Source organism: Rutidosis leptorrhynchoides, chromosome 3, assembly GCF_046630445.1.
Source record: "Rutidosis leptorrhynchoides isolate AG116_Rl617_1_P2 chromosome 3, CSIRO_AGI_Rlap_v1, whole genome shotgun sequence".
Lineage (NCBI taxonomy): Eukaryota > Viridiplantae > Streptophyta > Magnoliopsida > Asterales > Asteraceae > Rutidosis > Rutidosis leptorrhynchoides.
In genome coordinates this window covers 444577971-444601324 of record NC_092335.1, presented here as the reverse complement: position 1 = coordinate 444601324, position 23354 = coordinate 444577971, and positions in this window count along the sequence as shown.

Genomic DNA, 23354 nt, shown 5'->3' with positions numbered 1-23354 from the left:
AATCAATAACACATGCTCGTAGCATGTCTTCAAGCGTTTGTATCGTCCTTTCGCTCTGCCCATCAGTTTGTGGATGATATGCAGTACTCATGTCTAGACGAGTTCCTAATGCTTGCTGTAATGTCTGCCAGAATCTTGAAATAAATCTGCCATCCCTATCAGAGATAATAGAGATTGGTATTCCATGTCTGGAGACGACTTCCTTCAAATACAGTCGTGCTAACTTCTCCATCTTGTCATCTTCTCTTATTGGTAGGAAGTGTGCTGATTTGGTGAGACGATCAACTATTACCCAAATAGTATCAAAACCACTTGCAGTCCTTGGCAATTTAGTGATGAAATCCATGGTAATGTTTTCCCATTTCCATTCCGGGATTTCAGGTTGTTGAAGTAGACCTGATGGTTTCTGATGCTCAGCTTTGACCTTAGAACACGTCAAACATTCTCCTACGTATTTAGCAACATCGGCTTTCATACCCGGCCACCAAAAATGTTTCTTGAGATCCTTGTACATCTTCCCCGTTCCAGGATGTATTGAGTATCTGGTTTTATGAGCTTCTCTAAGTACCATTTCTCTCATATCTCCAAATTTTGGTACCCAAATCCTTTCAGCCCTATACCGGGTTCCGTCTTCCCGAATATTAAGATGCTTCTCCGATCCTTTGGGTATTTCATCCTTTAAATTTCCCTCTTTTAAAACTCCTTGTTGCGCCTCCTTTATTTGAGTAGTAGTGTTATTATGAATCATTATATTCATAGATTTTACTCGAATGGGTTCTCTGTCCTTCCTGCTCAAGGCATCGGCTACCACATTTGCCTTCCCCGGGTGGTAACGAATCTCAAAGTCGTAATCATTCAATAATTCAATCCACCTACGCTGCCTCATATTCAGTTGTTTCTGATTAAATATGTGTTGAAGACTTTTGTGGTCGGTATATATAATACTTTTGACCCCATATAAGTAGTGCCTCCAAGTCTTTAATGCAAAAACAACCGCGCCTAATTCCAAATCATGCGTCGTATAATTTTGTTCGTGAATCTTCAATTGTCTAGACGCATAAGCAATCACCTTCGTTCGTTGCATTAATACACAACCGAGACCTTGCTTTGATGCATCACAATAAATCACAAAATCATCATTCCCTTCAGGCAATGACAATATAGGTGCCGTAGTTAGCTTTTTTTTCAATAACTGAAACGCTTTCTCTTGTTCATCATTCCATTCAAATTTCTTCCCTTTATGCGTTAATGCAGTCAAGGGTTTTGCTATTCTGGAAAAGTCTTGGATGAACCTTCTGTAGTAACCAGCTAGTCCTAAAAACTGGCGTATGTGTTTCGGAGTTTTCGGGGTTTCCCACTTTTCAACAGTTTCTATCTTTGCCGGATCCACCTTAATACCTTCTTTGTTCACTATGTGACCGAGGAATTGAACTTCTTCCAACCAAAATGCACACTTTGAAAACTTAGCGTACAATTCTTCCTTCCTCAATACTTCTAACACCTTTCTCAAATGTTCACCGTGTTCTTGGTCATTCTTTGAGTAAATAAGTATGTCATCAATGAAAACAATGACAAACTTGTCAAGGTATGGTCCACACACTCGGTTCATAAGGTCCATGAACACAGCTGGTGCATTAGTTAAACCAAACGGCATGACCATAAACTCGTAATGACCGTAACGTGTTCTGAAAGCAGTCTTTGGAATATCATCTTCTTTCACCCGCATTTGATGATACCCGGAACGTAAGTCAATCTTTGAATAAACAGACGAGCCTTGTAGTTGATCAAATAAGTCGTCGATTCTCGGTAGTGGGTAGCGGTTCTTGATGGTAAGTTTGTTCAACTCTCGGTAGTCGATACACAACCTGAATGTACCATCTTTCTTCTTGACAAACAAAACAGGAGCTCCCCACGGTGATGTGCTTGGTCGAATGAAACCACGCTCTAAAAGTTCTTGTAATTGGCTTTGCAGTTCTTTCATCTCGCTGGGTGCGAGTCTGTAAGGAGCACGAGCTATTGGTGCAGCTCCTGGTACAAGATCTATTTGAAATTCAACGGATCGATGTGGGGGTAATCCCGGTAATTCTTTCGGAAATACATCGGGAAATTCTTTTGCAATGGGAACATCATTGATGCTCTTTTCTTCAGTTTTTACTTTCTCGACGTGTGCTAGAACAGCATAGCAACCTTTTCTTATTAGTTTTTGTGCCTTCAAATTACTAATAAGATGTAGCTTCGTGTTGCCCTTTTCTCCGTACACCATTAAGGGTTTTCCTTTTTCTCGTATAATGCGAATTGCATTTTTGTAACAAACGATCTCCGCTTTCACTTCTTTCAACCAGTCCATACCGATTATCACATCAAAACTCCCTAACTCTACTGGTATCAAATCAATCTTAAATGTTTCGCTAACCAGTTTAATTTCTCGATTCCGACATATATTATCTGCTGAAATTAATTTACCATTTGCTAATTCGAGTAAAAATTTACTATCCAAAGGCGTCAATGGACAACTTAATTTAGCACAAAAATCTCTACTCATATAGCTTCTATCCACACCCGAATCAAATAAAACGTAAGCAGATTTATTGTCAATAAGAAACGTACCCGTAACAAGCTCCGGGTCTTCCTGTGCCTCTACCGCATTAATATTGAAAACTCTTCCACGGCCTTGTCCATTCGTGTTCTCCTGGTTCGGGCAATTTCTAATAATGTGGCCTGGTTTTCCACATTTATAACAAACTATATTGGCATAACTTGCTCCGACACTACTTGCTCCGCCATTACTCGTTCCGACACCATTTGTTCCTTTCGTTCTATTAACCCCTGGTCCGTAGACCTCACACTTCGCCGCACTATGACCATTTCTTTTACACTTGTTGCAAAATTTGGTGCAGAACCCCGAGTGATTCTTTTCACACCTTTGGCATAGCTGCTTCTGATTGTTGTTGTTGTTGCGGTTATTATTGTTGTTGGGATGATTGTTGTAGTTGCTGTTGTTGTTGTTGTTGTTATTGGGCCGTTTGTTGTAGTTGCGATTGATGTTGCGATTGTTGGGATAATTGTTGCGATTATTGTTGTAATTGTTGTTGTTGTTGTATTGGTGATTCTTATCACCGTTTTCCTCCCACTTTCTTTTGACTTGCTTCACATTGGCCTCTTCAGCAGTCTGTTCTTTAATTCTTTCTTCAATCTGGTTCACTAGTTTGTGAGCCATTCTACATGCCTGTTGTATGGAGGCGGGCTCGTGTGAACTTATATCTTCTTGGATTCTTTCCGGTAATCCTTTCACAAACGCGTCGATCTTCTCTTCGTCATCTTCGAATGCTCCCGGACACAATAGGCACAATTCTGTGAATCGTCTTTCGTACGTGGTAATATCAAATCCTTGGGTTCGTAACCCTCTAAGTTCTGTCTTGAGCTTATTGACCTCGGTTCTGGGACGGTACTTCTCGTTCATCAAGTGCTTGAATGCTGACCACGGTAGTGCGTACGCATCATCTTGTCCCACTTGCTCTAGATAGGTATTCCACCATGTTAACGCAGAACCTGTGAAGGTATGCGTAGCGTACTTCACTTTGTCCTCTTCAGTACACTTACTTATGGCAAACACCGATTCAACCTTCTCGGTCCACCGTTTCAATCCGATCGGTCCTTCAGTTCCATCAAATTCCAAAGGTTTGCAGGCAGTGAATTCTTTGTAGGTGCATCCTACACGATTTCCTGTACTGCTAGATCCAAGGTTATTGTTGGTATGTAGCGCAGCCTGTACTGCGGCTATGTTTGAAGCTAGAAAAGTACGGAATTCCTCTTCATTCATATTCACGGTGTGTCGAGTAGTCGGTGCCATTTCCTTCAAAATAGTTAAATGGAACAAGTTAATCATACAGAATATTAAGAGTAGTTAATAGTATTTCGTAGCATAATATGAACTCATTTATAAAAGCTTTTTCTTCATATTAGCGTTTTATAAGTTTAAATTCGGGTAGTACCTACCCGTTAAGTTCATACTTAGTAGCTAATATACAATTCAACTACTACAATTCTATATGAAAAACTGATTGTAATAATATTTTGCGTTCAAACTTTTACACAATATTTTACAAACTTACAATACCGCTTATTTTACATATAGCATGAAATATAGCACACAATAAATTTGATACAAGATGGTTGTGAAGATAATTCTAGCTAGTACACAAGTCGTTCAGCAAAGGCAATAAAGACACGTAATTCATACGTCCAGAAACAAGTCATGCATTCTGGTTTTACTAGGACTACTTCCCATCCTTGGTCTTGTGCAACATAACCGTTATGGCCGTTGATAAGACAGCGTGTTGTAACGTCATCAAAGGGACGAGGGTTACGTAATGTCCAACAGTCCCGTAATAATCTAAAAACCTCATTTCTTACCCCAATTACCGACTCCGTTACTTGTGGAAACGTTTTGTTTAATAGTTGTAGCCCGATGTTCTTGTTCTCACTTTGGTGAGAAGCGAACATTACTAATCCGTAAGCATAACATGCTTCTTTATGTTGCATGTTAGCCGCTTTTTCTAAATCACGAAGTCCAATATTCGGATATATTGAGTCAAAATAATTTCTTAACCCGTTGCGTAAAATAGCATTTGGGTTCCCCGCAATATATGCGTCAAAGTAAACACATCGTAATTTATGGGTTTCCCAATGTGATATCCCCCATCTTTCAAACGAAAGTCTCTTATAAACCAAGACATTCTTGGAACGTTCTTCGAATGTCTTACAAACTGATCTCGCCTTAAATAGTTGTGCCGAAGAATTCTGGCCGACTCTAGACAAGATTTCATCAATCATGTCTCCGGGTAGGTCTCTTAAAATATTGGGTTGTCTATCCATTTTGTGTTTTTAAACTGTAAAATAGACAAGAGTTAGATTCATAAAAAAAATACTTATTAATACAAGCAATTTTTACATATATCATAAAGCATAAGAACACTATATTCCATATATTACACCACACGAATACAACTATCTTATTCCGACTCGCTCGTTTCTTCTTCTTCGGTTTTGGTTCGTTTTGCCAAGTTTCTAGGGATATATGATGTTCCCCTAATACGAGCCGTCGTTGTCCACATTGGTTTAGAAAAACCTGGTGGTTTAGAGGTTCCCGGGTCATTGTTACAACTTAAGGACTTCGGGGGTTGACGATACATATAAAGTTTATCGGGGTTGGAATTAGATTTCTCTATTTTTATGCCCTTTCCCTTATTATTTTCTTTTGCCTTTTTAAATTCAGTTGGGGTAATTTCTATAACATCATCGGAATTCTCGTCGAAATCCGATTCATCGGAGAATTGGTAATCCTCCCAATATTTTGCTTCCTTGGCGGAAACACCATTGACCATAATTAACTTTGGTCGGTTGGTTGAGGATTTTCTTTTACTTAACCGTTTTATTATTTCCCCCACCGGTTCTATTTCTTCATCCGGTTCCGATTCTTCTTCCGGTTCCGATTCTTCTTCCGGTTCCGACTCTTCTTCCGGTTCCTCTTCGGGAACTTGTGAATCAGTCCACAAATCATTCCAATTTACATTTGACTCTTCATTATTATTAGGTGAGTCAATGGGACTTGTTCTAGAGGTAGACATCTATCACATAATATCAAACACGTTAAGAGATTAATATATCACATAATATTCATATGTTAAAAATATATAGTTTCCAACAAAAATGTTAAGCAATCATTTTTAAAGAAAACACGGTCGAAGTCCAGACTCACTAATGCATCCTAACCAACTCGATAAGACACACTAATGCAAATTTTCTGGTTCTCTAAGACCAACGCTCGGATACCAACTGAAATGTCCCGTTCTTATTGATTAAAAACGTTCCATATTAATTGATTTCGTTGCGAGGTTTTGACCTCTATATGAGACGTTTTTCAAAGACTGCATTCATTTTTAAAACAAACCATAACCTTTATTTCATAAATAAAGGTTTAAAAAGCTTTACGTAGATTATCAAATAATGATAATCTAAAATATCCTGTTTACACACGACCATTACATAATGGTTTACAATACAAATATGTTACATCGAAATCAGTTTCTTGAATGCAGTTTTTACACAATATCATACAAACATGGACTCCAAATCTTGTCCTTATTTTAGTATGCAACAGCGGAAGCTCTTAATATTCACCTGAGAATAAACATGCTTTAAACGTCAACAAAAATGTTGGTGAGTTATAGGTTTAACCTATATATATCAAATCGTAACAATAGACCACAAGATTTCATATTTCAATACACATCCCATACATAGAGATAAAAATCATTCATATGGTGAACACCTGGTAACCGACAATAACAAGATGCATATATAAGAATATCCCCATCATTCCGGGACACCCTTCGGATATGATATAAATTTCGAAGTACTAAAGCATCCGGTACTTTGGATGGGGTTTGTTAGGCCCAATAGATCTATCTTTAGGATTCGCGTCAATTAGGGTGTCTGTTCCCTAATTCTTAGATTACCAGACTTAATAAAAAGGGGCATATTCGATTTCGATAATTCAACCATAGAATGTAGTTTCACGTACTTGTGTCTATTTTGTAAATCATTTATAAAACCTGCATGTATTCTCATCCCAAAAATATTAGATTTTAAAAGTGGGACTATAACTCACTTTCACAGATTTTTACTTCGTCGGAAAGTAAGACTTGGCCACTGGTTGATTCACGAACCTATAACAATATATACATATATATCAAAGTATGTTCAAAATATATTTACAACACTTTTAATATATTTTGATGTTTTAAGTTTATTAAGTCAGCTGTCCTCGTTAGTAACCTACAACTAGTTGTCCACAGTTAGATGTACAGAAATAAATCGATAAATATTATCTTGAATCAATCCACGACCCAGTGTATACGTATCTCAGTATTGATCACAACTCAAACTATATATATTTTGGAATCAACCTCAACCCTGTATAGCTAACTCCAACATTCACATATAGAGTGTCTATGGTTGTTCCGAAATATATATAGATGTGTCGACATGATAGGTCGAAACATTGTATACGTGTCTATGGTATCTCAAGATTACATAATATATAATACAAGTTGATTAAGTTATGGTTGGAATAGATTTGTTACCAATTTTCACGTAGCTAAAATGAGAAAAATTATCCAATCTTGTTTTACCCATAACTTCTTCATTTTAAATCCGTTTTGAGTGAATCAAATTGCTATGGTTTCATATTGAACTCTATTTTATGAATCTAAACAAAAAAAAGTATAGGTTTCTAGTCGGAAAAATAAGTTACAAGTCGTTTTTGTAAAGGTAGTCATTTCAGTCGAAAGAACGACGTCTAGATGACCATTTTAGAAAACATACTTCCACTTTGAGTTTAACCATAATTTTTGGATATAGTTTCATGTTCATAATAAAAATCATTTTCTCAGAATAACAACTTTTAAATCAAAGTTTATCATAGTTTTTAATTAACTAACCCAAAACAGCCCGCGGTGTTACTACGACGGCGTAAATCCGGTTTTACGGTGTTTTTCGTGTTTCCAGGTTTTAAATCATTAAGTTAGCATATCATATAGATATAGAACATGTGTTTAGTTGATTTTAAAAGTCAAGTTAGAAGGATTAACTTTTGTTTGCGAACAAGTTTAGAATTAACTAAACTATGTTCTAGTGATTACAAGTTTAAACCTTCGAATAAGATAGCTTTATATGTATGAATCGAATGATGTTATGAACATCATTACTACCTTAAGTTCCTTGGATGAACCTACTGGAAAAGAGAAAAATGGATCTAGCTTCAATGGATCCTTGGATGGCTCAAAGTTCTTGAAGCAAAATCATGACACGAAAACAAGTTCAAGTAAGATCATCACTTGAAATAAGATTGTTATAGTTATAGAAATTGAACCAAAGTTTGAATATGATTATTACCTTGTATTAGAATGATAACCTACTGTAAGAAACAAAGATTTCTTGAGGTTGGATGATCACCTTACAAGATTGGAAGTGAGCTAGCAAACTTGAAAGTATTCTTGATTTTATGAAACTAGAACTTTTGGAATTTATGAAGAACACTTAGAACTTGAAGATAGAACTTGAGAGAGTTCAATTAGATGAAGAAAATTGAAGAATGAAAGTGTTTGTAGGTGTTTTTGGTCGTTGGTGTATGGATTAGATATAAAGGATATGTAATTTTGTTTTCATGTAAATAAGTCATGAATGATTACTCATATTTTTGTAATCTTATGAGATATTTCATGCTAGTTGCCAAATGATGGTTCCCACATGTGTTAGGTGACTCACATGGGCTGCTAAGAGCTGATCATTGGAGTGTATATACCAATAGTACATACATCTAAAAGCTGTGTATTGTACGAGTACGAATACGGGTGCATACGAGTAGAATTGTTGATGAAACTGAACGAGAATGTAATTGTAAGCATTTTTGTTAAGTAGAAGTATTTTGATAAGTGTATTGAAGTCTTTCAAAAGTTTATAAATACATATTAAAACACTACATGTATATACATTTTAACTGAGTCGTTAAGTCATCGTTAGTCGTTACATGTAAGTGTTGTTTTGAAACCTTTAGGTTAACGATCTTGTTAAATGTTGTTAACCCAATGTTTATAATATCAAAAGAGATTTTAAATTATTATATTATCATGATATTATGATGTACGAATATCTCTTAATATGATATATATACATTAAATGTCGTTACAACGATAAACGTTACATATATGTCTCGTTTCAAAATCATTAAGTTAGTAGTCTTGTTTTTACATATGTAGTTCATTGTTAATATAATTAATGATATGTTTACTTATCATAATATCATGTTAACTATATATATAACCATATATATGTCATCATATAGTTTTTTTACAAGTTTTAACGTTCGTGAATCACCGGTCAACTTGGGTGGTCAATTGTCTATATGAAACCTATTTCAATTAATCAAGTCTTAACAAGTTTGATTGCTTAACATGTTGGAAACATTTAATCATGTAAACATCAATCTCAATTAATGTATATAAACATGGAAAAGTTCGGGTCACTACAGTAAGTGCTTCAGGTTCTTCGCCAAGAGGGCAATGTGGTGGATGGAAAGGATCGCCTTCTTCTTGTTTCCAATGATTGAGGAGGCTACGAACCCATCCCCAATTCATCCAGAATAGGTGATGACTGATTGGTTGATCCATTCTGGTCACACTGATTTCGGAGCTTGAGTGAGATTCCATTTCGGAATCCGAGTGACTTGAACTGATGACAAATTCCATTTCGTACGATTGGATAAAGGATTTTCGATATAAAATGATTTTTCGGCTATCGGGTGGTATTCTATTTACATAGGATATCTATATATAGAGATCAAAAGATTTCATAGATTACAGAGGAATTTGCGGGATATGTCAGACAAAGTTTAAAGTAACAGATACGATAAGATATGATTTAGCAGATACGCAAAGATATGAATTTTGTCTATACACTACTCATGCAATTAATGTAGCAAGACGTGTCTAGACTAATAATAATAAGCAGGTAATTTCCTATGGATGATAAGCAGATGATTTCCGACTAGAAATGATAAGCAAAACTTTTGACATGCAGACGCGGTCGAAGTCCAGACTCACTAATGCATCCTAACGACTTATCAGTTAGACACACTAATGCAGACCTGGTTAGCTAAGACCACCGCTCTGATACCAACTGAAAGGACCCGTTCATATACATTATAAACGATTCACAATAGTTGATTACATTGCGAGGTATTTGACCTCTATATGATACATTTTACAAACATTGCATTCGTTTTTAAAAGACAATCTTTCTTTACATCAAAAATTGACAGGCATGCATACCATTTCATAATATCCACTATCCAACTATAAATTGATTTAATAATAATCTTTGATGAACTCAATGACTCGAATGCAACGTTCTTCGAAATATGCTATGAAAGACTCCAAGTAATATCTTTAAAATGAGCAAATGCACAGCGGAAGATTTCTTTAACACCTGAGAATAAACATGCTTTAAAGTGTCAACCAAAAGGTTGGTGAGTTCATTAGTTTATCATAATCATTTATTTCCATCATTTTAATAGACCACAAGAATTTCATTTACAGTTCTCATAAATATACGTCCCATGCATAGAGACAAAAATAATCATTCATATGGTGAACACCTGGTAACCAACATTAACTAGATACATATAAGAATATCCCCTATCATTCCGGGATCCTCCTTCGGACATGATATAAATTTCGAAGTACTAAAGCATCCGGTACTTTGGATGGGGTTTGTTAAGCCCAATAGATCTATCTTTAGGATTCGCGTCAATTAGGGTGTCTGTTCCCTAATTCTTAGATTACCAGACTTTAATAAAAAGGGGCATATTCGATTTCGATAATTCAACCATAGAATGTAGTTTCAATTACTTGTGTCTATTTCGTCAAACATTTATAAAAACGCATGTATTCTCAGTCCCAAAAATATAAAGGGTAAAAAGGCAAATGAAACTCACCATACTGTATTTTGTAGTAAAAATACATATAACGTCATTGAACAAGTGCAAGGTTGGCCTCGGATTCACGAACCTAAATTAATTATATATATTTATGTGTTGGTCAATATTTGTCTAACAAATTAGGTCAAGTCATAGTGTAACACAATCCTAATGCTCGAGACTAATATGCAAAAGTCAACAAAGTAAATTTGACTCAAAATAATTTCCAAAAATCTATACATGATTAATATATAGTTTAAATATCGTCGTTTTATATTTTTAAATATTTTTAAAAGATTTATTAGAGTAAATAATATAATTTATTTATTAATAAATAAAATTTTATATTAAATTTATATAATAAAATATACTTTTATATATATTAAGTAATAAAATTTATAGGGTTCATTTAATATCATAAAAATAATATGATAGGTATTATTAAAGTAAGTTATTACACGTAGTAAAATATGTTTGTATCACATATTTATTTGATAAAATAATATCTATAATGATAGTAAGTAAAAGTTGTATTATTTTGTAATAATAATTATTATTATAAAAATATCAATATTTATAATTACTAAGATGACATTATGATAAAACGATGATTCTAATTATGATAACTTTAATATTTACGATAATTTTTAATATTATCTTTAAAATAATAATTCTATTTAAAATAATAATAATAATGATATTTTATAGTAACAATGACATTTCTATTAAAATGATAATTTTTGTTAAAATGATAGTTTTAATACTAACGATACTTTTAATAATAATAGTAATGATAAAAATAATAAGAACGATAATTTTATCTAAATCAATATCTTATAATATTTTAATTTCATCATGATACTCTTACTCATTATTTCCTAATCGTTTCGTTTAATAGCTTTTAATCGTCTTTTATATCGTGTTCATAATAATGATAATAATAGTAATCAAAATAATTAGGTGTTACAAATATTTGTTTTAAATACACTAATATTAATAATGATAGTTACTATAACATTATTAACGATAATACTAATAATTATCTTAATGATAATATAGTAATAATAATAATAACAATAACAATAACCATTTTTAAATAATGATATTTATATTAATAACGATAATAATAATAATAATACTAATAATAATAATAATTGGATAATAATAATAATACTAATTATAACTTTAACGATAATAACGATAGTAATAATAATAAAAAAATAACAATTTTTAATGATAAATCCCTTTTATTGATAAAGATAATAATAATCATAATAATAAGATAAAACTAGAACGACGGTAAAAATGACGATAATAATAATCATTTTTAATAAAAATATCAAAAATTCAATTGATTATAACTTCTAATCAGTTCATCGAAACCATTCGATATCTAAAGGAAAAGTTCTTAATTTTTCGCTAGCTTTCCAAGGACATGCATATCTTATACCTTATCTCAACCGCAAGTGTAACTAATTCAACATTCAACCTAACCTGTCTAAGGGCAATATTAAAAGTACAAGCATGCATAATCCTAAATACTCGAGCACTAGTCAGGGATACACTATTAGTATGTAAAAGTTAAATTATGAGTACTCACGTATCAATATTGAGATTCAATATTGCAGGAAAGGTATGTAGACGCAACGGAAATGATAAACACTATATTGACCTCACGAGCATACCCATGAACCATACTCAATCACCTCCATAGCTATAACCCATAATTTCCTTAATCCTATCCCACTCAAAAAACAATTTCGAAATCACTCGGACAGCACTTCGTCGTAATATTTTATGTATACTAATAATATCTTGAAATAATACGGAGTAAATATATATATGTAAATCGATTGAGAGAGTTTAGAGAAAAAAATTTTCAAGTTTCTATGAAATAATGAAACCTATTGAATTCTATTTATAATAGATTTTTGAATTATTAAAGTGAATTATTAAAGTATGAATTATTAAAGTATGAATTATTAAAGTGAATTATTAAAGTATGAATTATTAAAGTGAATTATTAAAGTATGAATTATTAAAGTGAATTATTAAAGTATGAATTATTAAAGTGAATTTAAAGTATGAATTATTAAAGTTAAAGTAAAGTAAAAATAAAGTAAAGGTAAAGTTTAAGTATAGTAAAAGTATAAAACTATGTACGTATAATACGCGTATAAATATATATAATATTAATTTAAATCGTTATATATATAAAATAAAATATAAATATCGTTATCTTTATCATACTAGTTAAGTAATGAGTTGTCAAAAGTGGTTCTAGATATTTATAAAAGTTATATACGTTTTAATAATAAAGTTCTTTTTAAACTGAAAACGTTTTTGTACGTTTAAAACTAAATAGATCAATCGAGTCTTTATGAGATTCAATCTTCCACTATCCTTTGTCTAGTTCTAAATGATTGACAATTTGTTCTTATTTATAAATCACTTTACCATTTTCCGAATATTGTTAAAATGGAAAGATTTCTCAAATCAACGTGGGCCTTTCAACAGAGACTTGTAATCATAATTCAATGTATCTGATAATTCAATTATTTGATCTTATCTTCTAATTCCATTGATAAACATTTTGAAACAGATACAATCATATAAAGTATTTAATCTAATATTTTGTTTACGTTTCAAGTTATAATATATATACACATATACATATATAATCATATTCGTTTAATGGTTCGTGAATCGTTGGAACTTGGTCGAGGTTGAATGAATGTATGAACATAGTTTAAAATTCTTGAAATTTAACTTAACAAATATTGCTTATCGTGTCGGAAACATATAAAGATTAAAGTTTAAATTTGGTTGGAAATTTCCGGGTTGTCACAATTGGAGTGTATATACCAATAGTACATACATCTAAAAGCTGTGTATTGTACTAGTACGAATACGGGTGCATACGAGTAGAATTGTTGATGAAACTGAACGAGGATGTAATTGTAAGCATTTTTGTTAAGTAGAAGTATTTTGATAAGTGTCTTGTAGTCTATCAAAAGTGTATGAATACATATTAAAATACTACATGTATATACATTTTAACTGAGTCGTTAAGTCATCGTTAGTCGTTACATGTAAATGTTGTTTTGAAACCTTTAGGTTAACGATCTTGTTAAATGTTGTTAGCCCAATGTTTATAATATCAAATGAGATTTTAAATTATTATATTATCATGATAATATGATGTATGAATATCTCTTAATATGATATATATACATTAAATGTCATTACAACGATAATCGTTACATATATGTCTCGTTTCAAAATCATTAAGTTAGTAGTCTTGCTTTTACATATGTAGTTCATTGTTAATATACTTAATGATATGTTTACTTATCATAATATCATGTTAACTATATATATATATATATCCATATATGTGTCATCATATAGTTTTTACAAGTTTTAACGTTCGTGAATCACCGGTCAACTTGGGTGGTCAATTGTCTATATGAAACATATTTCAGTTAATCAAGTCTTAACAAGTTTGATTGCTTAACATGTTGGAAACACTTAATCATGTAAATAACAATTTCATTTAATATATATATAAACATGGAAAAGTTCGGGTCACTACAGTACCTACCCGTTAAATAAATTTCGTCCCGAAATTTTAAGCAGTTGGAGGTGTTGACGTATCTTCTGGAAATAAATGTGGGTATTTCTTCTTCATCTGATCTTCATGCTCCCAGGTGAACTCGGGTCCTCTACGAGCATTCCATCGAACCTTAACAATCGGTATCTTGTTTTGTTTAAGTCTCTTAACCTCACGATCCATTATTTCGACGGGTTCTTCAATGAATTGAAGTTTTTCATTGATTTGGATTTCGTCCAACGGAATAGTGAGATCTTCTTTAGCAAAACATTTCTTCAAATTTGAGACGTGGAAAGTGTTATGTACAGCCGCGAGTTGTTGAGGTAGCTCCAGTTGGTAAGCTACTGGTCCGACACGATCTATAATCTTGAATGGTCCAATGTACCTTGGATTTAGTTTCCCCCGTTTACCAAATCGAACAACGCCTTTCCAAGGTGAAACCTTAAGCATGACCATTTCTCCAATTTCAAACTCTATATCTTTTCTTTTACTGTCCGCGTAGCTCTTTTGTCGACTCTGGGCGATTTTCATTCTTTGTTGAATTTGGATGATTTTCTCGGTAGTTTCTTGTATTATCTCCGGACCCGTAATCTGTCTATCCCCCACTTCACTCCAACAAATCGGAGACCTGCACTTTTTACCATAAAGTGCTTCAAACAGCGCCATCTCAATGCTTGAATGGTAGCTGTTGTTGTAGGAAAATTCTGCTAACGGTAGATGTCGATCCCAACTGTTTCTGAAATCAATAACACTTGCTCGTAGCATGTCTTCAAGCGTTTGTATCATCCTTTCACTCTGCCCATCAGTTTGTGGATGATAGGCAGTACTCATGTCTAGACGAGTTCCTAATGCTTGCTGTAATGTCTGCCAGAATCTTGAAATAAATCTGCCATCCCTATCAGAGATAATAGAGATTGGTATTCCATGTCTGGAGACGACTTCCTTCAAATACAGTCGTGCTAACTTCTCCATCTTATCATCTTCTCTTATTGGCAGGAAGTGTGCTGATTTGGTGAGACGATCAACTATTACCCAAATATTATCAAAACCACTTGCAGTCCTTGGCAATTTAGTGATGAAATCCATGGTAATGTTTTCCCATTTCCATTCCGGGATTTCGGGTTGTTGAAGTAGACCTGATGGTTTTTGATGCTCAGCTTTGACCTTAGAACACATCAAACATTCTCCTACGTATTTAGCAACATCGGCTTTCATACCCGGCCACCAAAAATGTTTCTTGAGATCCTTGTACATCTTCCCCGTTCCCGGATGTATTGAGTATCTGGTTTTATGAGCTTCTCTAAGTACCATTTCTCTCATATCTCCAAATTTTGGTACCCAAATCCTTTCAGCCCTATACCGGGTTCCGTCTTCCCGAATATTAAGATGCTTCTCCGATCCTTTGGGTATTTCATCCTTTAAATTTCCCTCTTTTAAAACTCCTTGTTGTGCCTCCTTTATTTGAGTAGTAAGGTTAGTTTGAATCATTATATTCATAGATTTTACTCGAATGGGTTCTCTGTCCTTTCTGCTCAAGGCGTCGGCTACCACATTTGCCTTCCCCGGGTGGTAACGAATCTCAAAGTCATAATCATTCAACAATTCAATCCACCTACGCTGCCTCATATTCAGTTGTTTCTGATTAAATATGTGTTGAAGACTTTTGTGGTCGGTATATATAATACTTTTGACCCCATATAAGTAGTGCCTCCAAGTTTTTAATGCAAAAACAACCGCGCCTAATTCCAAATCATGCGTCGTATAATTTTGCTAGTGAATCTTCAATTGTCTAGACGCATAAGCAATCACCTTCGTCCGTTGCATTAATACACAACCGAGACCTTGCTTTGATGCGTCATAATAAATCACAAAATCATCATTCCCTTCAGGTAATGACAATATAGGTGCCGTAGTTAGCTTTTTCTTCAATAACTGGAACGCTTTCTCTTGTTCATCCTGCCATTCAAATTTCTTCCCTTTATGCGTTAATGCAGTCAAGGGTTTTGCTATTTTGGAGAAATCTTGGATGAATCTTCTGTAGTAACCAGCCAATCCTAAAAATTGACGTATATGCTTCGGAGTTTTTGGGGATTCCCACTTTTCAACGGTTTCGATCTTTGCCGAGTCCACCTGGATACCTTCTTTGTTCACTATGTGACTGAGGAATTGAACTTCTTCCAACCAAAATGCACACTTTGAAAACTTAGCGTACAGTTTTTCTTTCCTCAATACTTCTAGCACTTTTCTCAAATGTTCTTCGTGCTCTTGATCATTCTTTGAGTAAATAAGTATGTCATCGATGAAAACAATGACAAACTTGTCAAGATATAGCCCACACACTCGGTTCATAAGGTCCATGAACACAGCTGGTGCGTTAGTCAATCCAAACGGCATAACCATAAACTCGTAATTACCATAACGCGTCCTAAAAGCAGTTTTTGGAATATCATCCTCCTTTACTAGCATTTGATGATATCCAGAACGTAAATCGATCTTCGAATAAACCGACGAGCCTTGTAGTTAATCAAATAAGTCGTCAATTCTCGGCAGTAGATAACGGTTTTTGATGGTAAGTTTGTTCAACTCTCTGTAGTCAATACACAACCTAAATGTACCATCCTTCTTCTTGACAAACAAAACAGGAGCTCCCCATGGTGATGTGCTTGGTCGAATGAAACCACGTTCTAATAGTTCTTGCAGTTGGCTTTGCAGTTCTTTCATCTCGCTGGGTGCGAGTCTATAAGGAGCACGAGCTATTGGTGCAGCTCCTGGTACAAGATCTATTTGAAATTCAACAGATCGATGTGGAGGTAGTCCCGGTAATTCTTTCGGAAATACATCGGGAAATTCTTTTGCGATGGGAACATCATTGATGCTCTTTTCTTCAGTTTGTACTTTCTCGACGTGTGCTAGAACAGCATAGCAACCTTTTCTTATTAGTTTTTGTGCCTTCAAATTACTAATAAGATGTAGCTTCATGTTGCCCTTTTCTCCGTACTCCATTAAGGGTTCTCCTTCTTCTCGTACAATGCGAATTGCATTTTTATAACATACGATCTCTGCTTTCACCTTCTTCAGCCAGTCCATGCCAACTATTACATCAAAACTCCCTAACTCTACTGGTATCAAATCAATCTTAAATATTTCGCTACCTAGTTTAATTTCTCGATTCCGGCATATATTATCTGCTGAAATTAATTTACCGTTTGCTAATTCGAGTAAAAATTTACTATCCAACGGCGTCAATGTACAACTTAATTTAGCACAAAAATCTCTACTCATATAGCTTCTATCCGCACCCGAATCAAATAAAACGTAAGCAGATTTATTGTCAATAAGAAACGTACCCGTAACAAGCTTCGGGTCTTCCTGTGCCTCTGCCGCATTAATATTGAAAACTCTTCCGCGGCCTTGTCCATCCGTGTTCTCCTGGTTCGGGCAATTTCTAATAATGTGGCCCGGTTTTCCACATTTATAACAAACTACATTGGCATAACTTGCTCCGACACTACTTGCTCCACCATTACTCGTTCCGACACCATTTGTTCCTTTCGTTCTGTTAACCCCTGGTCCGTAGACCTCACACTTCGCCGCGCTATGACCATTTCTTTTACACTTGTTGCAAAATTTGGTGCCGAACCCCGAGTGATACTTTTCACACCTTTGGCATAGCTGCTTCTGATTGTTGTTGTTGTTGTTGTTGTTGTTGTTGTTGTTGTTGTTGTTGTTGCGGTTGTTATTATTGTTGGGATGATTGTTGTAGTTGCTGTTGTTGTTGTTGTTGTTGTTGTTGTTGCTGTTGTTGGGCCATTTGTTGTAGTTGCGATTGATGTTGCGATTGTTGGGATAATTGTTGCGATTATTATTGTAATTGCTGTTGTTGTTGTATTGGTGATTCTTATCACCGTTTTCCTCCCACTTTCTTTTAACTTGCTTCACATTGGCCTCTTCAGCCGTCTGTTCTTTAATTCTTTCCTCAATCTGGTTCACTAGTTTGTGAGCCATTCTACATGCCTGTTGTATGGAGGCGGGCTCGTGTGAACTTATATCTTCTTGGATTCTTTCCGGTAATCCTTTCACAAATGCGTCGATCTTCTCTTCCTCATCTTCGAACGCTCCCGGACACAATAGGCACAATTTTGTGAATCGTCTTTCGTACGTGGTAATATCAAATCCTTGGGTTCGTAACCCTCTAAGTTCTGTCTTGAGCTTATTGACCTCGGTTTTGGGACGGTACTTCTCGTTCATCAAGTGCTTGAATGCTGACCACGGTAGTGCGTACGCATCATCTTGTCCCACTTGCTCTAGATAGGTATTCCACCATGTTAACGCAGAACCTGTGAAGGTATGCGTAGCGTACTTCACTTTGTCCTCTTCAGTACACTTACTTATGGCAAACACCGATTCGACCTTCTCGGTCCACCGTTTCAATCCGATCGGTCCTTCGGTTCCATCAAATTTCAAAGGTTTGCAGGCAGTGAATTCTTTGTAGGTGCATCCTACACGATTTCCTGTACTGCTAGATCCAAGGTTATTGTTGGTATGTAGCGCAGCCTGTACTGCGGCTATGTTTGAAGCTATAAAAATACGGAATTCCTCTTCATTCATATTCACGGTGTGTCGAGTAGTCGGTGCCATTTCCTTCAAAATAGTCAAATGGAACAAGTTAATCATACAGAATATTAAGAGTAGTTAATAGTATTTCGTCGCATAATATGAACTCATTTATAAAAGCTTTTTCTTCATATTTGCGTTTTATAAGTTTAAATTCGGGTCGTACCTACCCGTTAAGTTCATACTTAGTAGCTAATGTACAATTCAACTACTACAATTCTATATGAAAAACTGATTATAATAATATTTCACGTTCAAACTTTTATACAATATTTTACAAACTTACAACACCGCTTATTTTACATAAAGCATGAAATATAGCACACTATAACTTTGATACAAGATAGTTGTGAAGATAATTCTAGCTAGTACATAAGTCGTTCAGCAAAGGCAATAAAGACACGTAATTCATACGTCCAGAAACAAGTCAGGCATTCTGGTTTTACTAGGACTACTTCCCATCCTTGGTCTTGTGGAACATAACCGTTATGGCCGTTGATAAGATAGCGTGTTGTAACGTCGTCAAAGGGACGAGGGTTACGTAATCACCAACAGTCTCGTAATAACCTAAAAACCTCATTTCTTACCCCAATTACCGACTCCGTCACTTGTGGGAATGTTTTGTTTAATAGTTGTAGCCCGATGTTCTTTTTCTCACTTTGGTGAGAAGCGAACATTACTAACCCGTAAGCATAGCATGCTTCTTTATGTTACATGTTAGCCGCTTTTTCTAAATCATGAAGTCCTATATTCGGATACATTGAGTCAAAATAATTTCTTAACCCGTTGCGTAAAATAGCATTTGGGTTCCCCGCAATATATGCATCAAAGTAAACACATCGTAACTTATGGGTTTCCCAATGCGATATCCCCCATATTTCAAACGAAAGTCTCTTATAAAACAAGACATTCTTGGAACGTTCTTCGAATGTCTTACAAACTGATTTCGCCGTAAATAGTTGTGCCGAAGAATTCTGATCGACTCTAGACAAGATTTCATCAATCATGTCTCCGGGTAGGTCTCTTAAAATATTGGGTTATCTATCCATTTTGTGTTTTTATACTGTAAAATAGACAAGAGTTAGATTCATAAAAAAAAAATACTTATTAATACAAGCAATTTTTACATATATCATAAAGCATAAGCACACTATATTACATATATTACACCACACGAATACAACTATCTTATTCCGACTCGCTCGTTTCTTCTTCTTCTTCGGTTTTGGTTCATTTTGCCAAGTTTCTAGGGATATATGATGTTCCCCTAATACGAGCTGTCGTTTTCCACAACGGTTTAGAAAAACCTGGTGGTTTAGAGGTTCCCGGGTCATTGTTACAACTTAAGGGCTTCGGGGGTTGACGATACATATAAAGTTCATCGGGGTTGGAATTAGATTTCTCTATTTTTATGCCCTTTACCTTATTATTTTCTTTTGCCTTTTTAAATTCAGTTGGGGTAATTTCTATAACATCATCGGAATTCTCGTCGGAATCCGATTCATCGGAGAATTGGTAATCCTCCCAATATTTTGCTTCCTTGGCGGAAACACCATTGACCATAATTAACTTTGGTCGGTTGGTTGAGGATTTTCTTCTACTTAACCGTTTTATTATTCCCCCACTGGTTCTATTTCTTCTTCCGATTCCGATTCTTCTTCCGGTTCCGATTCTTCTTTTGGTTCCTCTTCGGGAACTTGTGAATCAGTCCACGAATCATTCCAATTTACATTTGACTCTTCATTATTATTAGGTGAGTCAATGGGACTTGTTCTAGAGGTAGACATCTATCACATAATATCAAACGCGTTAAGAGATTAATATATCACATAATATTCACATGTTAAAAATATATAGTTTCCAACAAAATTTGTTAAGCAATCATTTTTCAAGTAAACACGGTCGAAGTCCAGACTCACTAATGCATCCTAACAAACTCGATAAGTCACACTAATGAAAAGTTCTGGTTCTCTAAGACCAACGCTCGGATACCAACTGAAATGTCCCGTTCTTATAGATTAAAAACGTTCCATATTAATTGATTTCGTTGCGAGGTTTTGACCTCTATATGAGACGTTTTTCAAAGACTGCATTCATTTTTAAAACAAACCATAACCTTTATTTTATAAATAAAGGTTCAAAAAGCTTTACGTAGATTATCAAATAATGATAATCTAAAATATCCTGTTTACACACGACCATTAGATAATGGTTTACAATACAAATATGTTACATCGAAATCAGTTTCTTGAATGCAGTTTTTACACAATATCATACAAACATGGACTCCAAATCTTGTCCTTATTTTAGTATGCAACAGCGGAAGCTCTTAGTATTCACCTGAGAATAAACATGCTTTAAACGTCAACAAAAATGTTGGTCAGTTATAGGTTTAATCTATATATATCAAATCGTAACAATAGACCACAAGATTTCATATTTCAATACACATCCCATACATAGAGATAAAAATCATTCATATGGTGAACACCTGGTAACCGACATTAACAAGATGCATATATAAGAATATCCCCATCATTCCGGGACACCCTTCGGATATGATATAAATTTCGAAGTACTAAAGCATTCGGTACTTTGGATGGGGTTTGTTAGGCCCAATAGATCTATCTTTAGGATTCACGTCAATTAGGGTGTCTGTTCCCTAATTCTTAGATTACCAAACTTAATAAAAAGGGGCATATTCGATTTCGATAATTCAACCATAGAATGTAGTTTCACGTACTTGTGTCTATTTTGTAAATCATTTATAAAACCTGCATGTATTCTCATCCCAAAAATATTAGATTTTAAAAGTGGGACTATAACTCACTTTCACAGATTTTTACTTCGTCGGGAAGTAAGACTTGGCCACTGGTTGATTCACGAACCTATAACAATATATACATATATATCAAAGTATGTTCAAAATATATTTACAACACTTTTAATATATTTTGATGTTTTAAGTTTATTAAGTCAGCTGTCCTCGTTAGTAACCTACAACTAGTTGTCCACAGTTAGATGTACAGAAATAAATCGATAAATATTATCTTGAATCAATCCACGACCCAGTGTATACGTATCTCAGTATTGATCACAACTCAAACTATATATATTTTGGAATCAACCTCAACCCTGTATAGCTAACTCCAACATTCACATATAGAGTGTCTATGGTTGTTTCGAAATATATATAGATGTATCGACATGATAGGTCGAAACATTGTATACGTGTCTATGGTATCTCAAGATTACATAATATGCAATACAAGTTGATTAAGTTATGGTTGGAATAGATTTGTTACCAATTTTCACGTAGCTAAAATGAGAAAAATTATCCAATCTTGTTTTACCCATAACTTCATTTTAAATCCGTTTTGAGTGAATCAAATTGCTATGGTTTCATATTGAACTCTATTTTATGAATATAAACATAAAAAGTATAGGTTTATAGTAGGAAAAATAAGTTACAAGTCATTTTTGTAAAGGTAGTCATTTCAGTCGAAAGAACGACGTCTAGATGACCATTTTAGAAAACATACTTCCACTTTGAGTTTAACCATAATTTTTGGATATAGTTTCATGTTCATAATAAAAATCATTTTCTCAAAATAACAACTTTTAAATCAAAGTTTATCATAATTTTTAATTAACTAACCCAAAACAGCCCGCGGTGTTACTACGACAGCGTAAATCCGGTTTTACGGTGTTTTTCGTGTTTCCAGGTTTTAAATCATTAATTTAGCATATCATATAGATATAGAACATGTGTTTAGTTGATTTTAAAAGTCAAGTTAGAAGGATTAACTTTTATTTGCGAACAAGTTTAGAATTAACTAAACTATGTTCTAGTGATTACAAGTTTAAACCTTCGAATAAGATAGCTTTATATGTATGAATTGAATGATGTTATGAAAATCATTACTACCTCAAGTTCCTTGGATATACCTACTGGAAATGAGAAAAATAGATCTAGCTTCAAAGGATCCTTGGATGGCTTGAAAGTTCTTGAAGCAGAATCATGACACGAAAACAATTTCAAGTAAGATTTTCACTCGAAATAAGATTGTTATAGTTATAGAAATTGAATTAAATTTTGAATATGATTATTACCTTGTATTAGAAAGATAACCTACTGTAAGTAACAAAGGTTTCTTGATCTTGGATGATTACTTGGAATGTATTTAGAAAACTTGGAAGTAAACTTGCAATCTTGGAGGTATTCTTGATTTTATGAAACTAGAACTTTTGGAATTTATGAAGAACACTTAGAACTTGAAGATAGAACTTGAGAGAGATCAATTAGATGAAGAAAATTGAAGAATGAAAGTGTTTGTAGGTGTTTTTTGTCGTTGGTGTATGGATTAGATATAAAGGATATGTAATTTTGTTTTCATGTAAATAAGTCATGAATGATTACTCATATTTTTGTAATTTTATGAGATATTTCATGCTAGTTGCCAAATGATGGTTCCCACATGTGTTAGGTGACTCACATGGGCTGCTAAGAGCTGATCATTGGAGTGTATATACCAATAGTACATACATCTAAAAGCTGTGTATTGTACGAGTACGAATACGGGTGCATAC